Genomic DNA, 7,087 nt, shown 5'->3' on the forward strand with positions numbered 1-7,087 from the left:
GTGTATAGACACACCCACATATGTACACGTGGATACAAATGTGCAGATACTGGGTTGCGTACAGATGATTCTGAGGCGTCCAAATTACAATTCCCTGGTATGGATCCCACCTCCCTCTACTCAGGGTCTTCCCTGCTACCAGCTCCCACCACCAACGCTCCCAGATCTGCCCAAATCCTTCTGGCAGTCTATGAAGGCTTAACCGAACCCTATGCACAAAAACCTCCCCCAACAAATCACTCCCAAGCACAGAATTCCCCAACAGGGCACTGGGGTCGACTGGAAATTCTACTGGGTGGACATTCCAACTACTGTAGGACCCTCTACCTCAATCAGGAGCTAAGGAGACCCTTTCCAAGAGTGTGTTTTTCCAGAGGTGGATTGTGCCAGCTGGATCAGAACAATAACACAGACTTCCTCAGCCGCGCAGACCCCAGGGCTGCAGAACCAGACCCTCTGGTGGTCAGAGCTGAGAAACTATTGAACCAACGATACAAAAGATCACGTGAGCCTTAGGCATAATCAAGTCGAAGGTCCTGTCCATGAGGGGGAAAGATGGCAAAGGTACATATCAGAATTAGACCTCCAGACCATCCCCAAAATGGCACTGTCGCAGAAATCTCTAGCGGGAAGCTCATGAGAAGAGAAGCCTTCCAAGAAATGCCCAACCTCCTTCCTCCATGACCTGGCGCACCTGAGCCTTGAGACCCAGTGGCCCTGATCTTTGCCTAGAAGGTCCAGACAGAAGCACATCCGACTGGAACATGGTTCAAGGCGTCAACAGAATGTGGCCTCCAGGCATCTCACAGCATTCCTCCCCCACCCCCCCACCATACTCCTGCTGTCCTGACACCAGGCAGCCCTTTCTGCCACATGCTTAATTTTCCCATAAACCTTAGCTTCCATGGCCTCCATGCACCTGATACACGAGTCTAGAGCAACAGGGTGATAGAGGCTGGGGAACAATGAGGGGTTTCCTGTGACTAAGAATCAGAGGGGACTGTGGCTGGTGATGTGAAGTCCCATGAGATGCTGATGAACCGAGCAGTGATCAAAGTAATTACCCAAAACAAACACCAAGATCACCTCCAGGTCAAAATTTTTCTATATATAAATATCCATCAAGCCTACTGTAAAACAGTAGCCAACAAAGATTTAATGGTTATTGATTCTGGTGAGTCATAATATGTACGTACACATCTGGCAATTAATTGTCTACTCATTTGCCGCTATCACACCAAGGTACCAGATGGACACGGCGAACTTGGGCCCCAGCAGCTTGAATAACTTACGAAAGAATTCTCTTCCTTCAGGGGCACCTACATTTCCTTTTCACTGGCCAAGGAACTAGACGAATGGCTACCCTTTGCAACAATCAGCTCTGACTCTGTCCGGAAGAGGTGATAAAAATCACTATGGAGCCCTCTCTATGGTGTCAAGTTGCCTGATTCCCGAGTAAAGTCAGCTGGGGTTGCTGTCATTGCTGTTGGGGTCTTCAGCTCATTCTTGAAGTTCTGCATGTAATACTACAAAGCATTGTTATTTCTACCCTGGCAGCTATAAATCAGTTATTAAAAATGCTCTGCAGCCAATATTAAGAAATAAACACTGTAATTAAGCAGACTGGGACTTGGGGTTTGGCGTATCCTATGGGAACCCAAGATCAAATCATGCCACAGTGGGGTTACTGGGGAGAAAAGAAATGAACCTTGTTTCTCTAATGAGAAAACATGTTTATTCAAAGGCTTCCACAATAGAGTTCAGGTCTTTATGTGTGAAGAAAAAAAAGAGGACAATTCAAAAACATATCGAATTGCAGTGGTTCTAATTATTTTCATACTTTGCCTTTCTCTTGTAACTATAAAAATTTTCCCATCACGCTGAAGTCCATGCAATGAGTGAAAAACACCAGTCTCTTGAGAACAATCGATATTTTACTCAACATTAGGGAAAGGAGTTAATGATAAGCATCCCCATGCCTTCAGCCATTTCAAAAGATGGGGCTTTCGTGTAGATGTCCAACCTGTACACCAGCAGTATTTACATACAAATTCAAGAACTCTACCCTGAAAAAGGTCCACTTGGGGCTGGTAAAACCAAAATGTCACATGGAATAAATGCAGTCCTAAAAAGGAAGACTACTCCACGCCTAAGAGCAGTGCCTTTTTTATTCTTTGTCCAGGAACATTTATGTCAATCAAGAAGCCTGTGGTGACACCACGTACCCCGCCTGGACTGAGCAATTAGAAGAGGATATACTGCAATTTAAATCTCCAGAACTTAATACCTGATTAACATGGAGGAACCTGTGCTAATCACAAGATCCTAAATTTAAAGCATTGTCTTAGTAATCGCTGTGCTATAAGCATGCATGCAGATCCGCCCTCCTACTCTCTGCTGTTTCACACCTTCAGGAAAGACAGTGCTTACTGCCAAGGAAGTATCTGTAGCAGAACTGCAAGTTCCACATGCTCCCTTCACTTTTAGTCCTCTGTTCAGACCTACCTAAGCCTGGTTCCCAAATAAGACATACACTGGCTTCCCACCTCACTTGCCAAGTCCCACACAGACTTAAACCCGAAGAGCATTCAAGAATATTCTGCAGAGTCCAAAGTGATCTCTCAATATTTCAGCAAGGGCTGGTATGCTTTTTCTCGCCTCCAAAAAAAAAATCTCTACCATGCTGGGAAGGTAGGGGAAGCCGGCATTTCGTATGGAAGTGAGCTCACGTTTTCAATTCTCTCACTTTCTCAGCCACTGCATTTAAGAACAGCTTTCTATGAATAGGACTGCTTGCTCACTCTTAAATCTTACTCACTGTCTTCTGCGTAAAAATAACTTAAATAGGGATGCAGGCGAGATTCATTAATCCCTGTCATTCTGTCTCTCTGGGTAGTAGTCTCTTTCCTTCTTCTGATCTCATCATCTGTCTTGTCAACTCCATTCATCCCTCTGTTACACCATGATCTGTATTTACATAACCCAGGGGCTTCAAGACCACAAATTAATCCAACTGAATGATCTGTGAAAATCATAAGTACTGATCAATAGAGAATAAAGACAGATCTTCAAAAGTTAAACGATGAGAAATAGTGTAAGCGCCAAGACACCTAATTTGATTCTTGCATTTGAAACCAATCACAATTTGTACGAGTAAAACATATTCCTTTCATGTTACTTTGACCAGGTTCTGCTGCAAAAAACAAGAAAAAAAGATAATGATGACACAGACACCCATAAATAGAATGCTTATGCAATTAGTAATGGGATTTTTTAAGATGATTAAGTCCTGCGAAACTGAGCTTTGTTTTAATGTCCTGGGTGGCTCTTTGATGAAGAAATGAATTCCCAGGAACCCCTAGGGAAGCTTATGTGTCGGTTTGATGTTTTTGACTGGCTTTCAGAATGCCACAGGGCATTAAACCTGGTGTAGGATCCTTGAGTGGTGCCACTTACCTTACACATGACAGCAAGGGGTCTAATGCATTTATTAACTTATCTTCTGTGACATTTGACCCAATCCAAGTCACAAAGAGCATCTGAGGTCATCGTATCATTATTATGTCACTGTGATGAAGTCTCATCACATGTTTCAGGTACGAATCCATTTTGGGAAAGAGAAGGAAATGCCCCCAGAAACCCTTCTAGAAAATAAACATTTCTACAGCCATCCAGTGAGTGTGTCAGACAAGATGGCAGAAGCCAAGAAACCACTCTCTTGCTCGGGTGCACTTCTCACAATGGTTTACACAGCAGAACAGAGATGGAGCAGAGGAAAAGCAACCTGGGGAGTAAGGATAAGCCAGAGGCAAAAGAGGGAGGCAGATGGGAGAGAGGAGGGGACCAACTGGGGTGGGGGGCAAGGCTCTGCCCATCCACGTGTCCCTTCTTCTTCCGCCAGGGAACATCTCTTTCCATGTAGCACACCTCTTCTGCATGCGCTTTGCTCTGTGTTAAGGACACGCTCTGGTATTGCAGAAGCCTCAAGGTTGGACTTTGCCACTGAGTGAGGGAGGCAGTAACTACACAAGCACCAAATAGAGCTACAGATTATTCTAGACACTCTTAAGGCAATGCCCAAGGTTTTACGAAAGAGGATAATGCAGGAATTGAGTGTAGGGAGAGCAGGTCTCTGAATCCTGCCCTTCCGAACATCCTGATCAGAAGCTGTCTAACCTCTGAACACAAAACCGGTTATGTGCATCTGCCAGGCAACTGCCCTCCTGCTCCCCGGGTGGATGGCATGCCAGGGACAGAAGGAATGCAGAACTGCAGAATGGGTACAAGTCGGTTTGCTGGAATCTTCCATTTCCCCTGTCTTATCTGAACCCATAAATTCAGCAAGAGAAATGCAACTTCTAATGTTTTCATATTTTCAAGACATTAAAGAACCTAATATGGGGGAGGGGCAGGAGCGATAAGATGAGAATTTAGGATGAGAATGTCTCTGCTCAGCTCTCTGGAACGTGAAGCGTTAACACCTGGCTCAGGCAAACAGGTGCTGCCCAAGGTGCCCAATTTGGGGGAGCGGGGAGGGGTCCTGGGCCGCGGAGCCCCTGCTCGGCAGGCAGCGGCGGAGAGGGACGGACTGCAGAGGGGCGGGCGCGTCAGCCTCACCCCGGTCCCCAGCCGAGGGAGAAGCGAGCTGCGCCTTCTGGAATGACATTGGAAGGTCAGCCAATCAGGCGCGGGGCTGCTCCCGAGCTGCCACCTCCGCCGAGAGGAGGCGCGCGCCGGGCTGGCTCCCCGGCCAGTGGGAAGGGGGGTGCAAAGGCGCCCTCCGCGGCCCACCACCCTGACGCCGCCTTTTCCTTTCTCGCACCTTCTAGGCTTCATATACTGCTGTGAACGCGGGCCTCCGGGATAAACCTGGAAACAAAGACGGCGGACCCAGTCTCGCCTGCCCTGGCCTTTGCCTCCGCTGCTCCCGTGGGACTGACCTCCAGGCCCGAGGAGCCTGGGCCCGGCGAACTTGAGGAGCCGCGGGGAGCAGAGCGCGGAGCAGCGCTCCTCGGCGGCGGCGCTTGCCTGCGGCTCGGCGGAAGGCTGGCTGCGCCAGTCTTGCGCGGTTTGCCGCCCACTAGTGTCCTGTGGCAGGGACACAATTGACATGCAGGTAGCACCACCTCGCTGTCTCCCAGGCCGCCGATGGAGCCGGTCATCGAGAGCCAGCGGGCGCGGCAGCGCAGAGCCAAGAAAATGCCCAGACGCGGCGTCCTCCTGCGAACGCCCGGGGGGCCTCCCGGCCAGACGCGCAGGGAACCCCGGACCCCGGCAGTGCGCGCCCCCGAAACTGCCACTGACTGCTGTGCCCAGCCTAATGCCAACGCTATGATTTTCACCGTCCATTAATTATTTATGAGGCACAGCCGTGATCTCAGCCGTGGAATTCAGCTAATTTTGTGGAATTTGGATGCCACAGATTTTGTAAATGCACCCACTGAGAAATACATCGTTTTATTTTTCAAATATAAATTTCCAGTCTCCTGCAGGGCTCTTAGGTTTCTCTTTATAAAATGACCTTCCCTGTTGTTGCTGTTTTTCTCACTCCCTCTCTCTCCCCTTTACATGGAGTTTCCCTGACCATGGCATTGAGTCTTTCTACAAAACACTCATTGCACCTCCTCCCAGACATAGCCTTGATAAAACGCTCTGAGAGCTACATGGAGGTCCAGGAATTGGGGATTTAGATGGGCTTTTTTTTTTCTCTTGATCAAAATTATTTCCCCTCTCAGTGTGCTCTATTGTACCAGCTCTGCCCAGTGAGTCACTGCTTTCCCAAGGCAGCAAGCAAACTATGGTCACGCCAAAGGGGCATCCAGGAGAAAGTCAGGAGCAGAGGAGGGTCAGAAGGATCCGCTGGCATTTATTAAAAGGTCTGCATGGCATTTTGCTTTCCTACAGAGGGCATCTTGTAAGGGCACGCTGCTTAAGGGACCTAGAAATTTTAGATGAACCCTGTAATTCTGGGAAAGAATTTTACTCTGTTCAATAAAAATAGAAGAAGAAAAGGGGAAGAAGCCCTGGAATTATTCACCTGATTTCATTTTTTTTTTCACTTCCACATATTACATGAGTTAGATAAAAACCACCCTACAGCTCCCAAGGTGCATTTGCACTCACAAACGCCTGCTCCTCAATTTAAATAAAATATAAGTTTGCAGTATGCAATTCCTGTGGAGATGACAGATGATGTCAAAGGGTGCGGCACAGCCCACTTTCTCGGTGCCGGGCACCCTTCTCTCTCCCAACACCCACCCTCTCCAAGCTCCACAAGCTCCCTGAAAAAAAATGGCAAAGCGGCAAAGCCCAGAATTGCATGGCTCAGGAAAAGACGATGTCAGGGACATATGTGTATGTAACGACAGAGATGCAAGGATATTAGCAAAAACCTATTATACAGAATAAATCTGCTCATTAGTCATAATTCTGCTTGTCTAAAGGCCCAACTATAGTTTTAATAAGAACTGTAAACCAGAATGTTCTCTTTGGGGTGAAAGCCAGGAGAAATTATGATTAAACACAATGCAGTGTTTTTCCCATCCCAGGGAAAGGCTGTGGGAGGTAGCTGCACGTATGTGGACCCACGTAGATGGACTGACCCCCTTTCCCTGGCAGTGGAGCTGAAGCTCTCCTGAGAGTATTTTCAGAACGTTGCAGGACAAGTTGACTGCTTCAAATCGTGATGACTGCACCTGATCAGGTGAGATAATTCATTCAAAGCTTTAACCCATGAAGGGACTGCTCTCCAGCTTCTATTTTTCAGTCCAAATACTGTCTGCAGCCTGTCCAGCAATCAGGCGTTCACTGAGAAATAAATGTACTTCCCATTACATCAGTAGGAAAAACGCTGTTGTCTACAGTTTAAATGCAAATATATCGTGGGCTTATTTTATTAGTGCCCCAAAATATCAAACTGCATAATCTTTTACAATTAGATTTTTTTTTATCATGTCAGACATTTTGATGTTTGAGGCCTAGCAGTAATCAGTTTAGCAGTAATCAGTTTAGTAATCAATTTAGGTATTACGATTCATAGATATTTGATCACACAAATTCAGGAATTTTTCATATTCAAAGTAGACCA

This window comes from Sus scrofa, chromosome 13 (genome assembly GCF_000003025.6).
Source record: "Sus scrofa isolate TJ Tabasco breed Duroc chromosome 13, Sscrofa11.1, whole genome shotgun sequence".
In the NCBI taxonomy this organism is placed as follows: Eukaryota; Metazoa; Chordata; class Mammalia; order Artiodactyla; family Suidae; genus Sus; species Sus scrofa.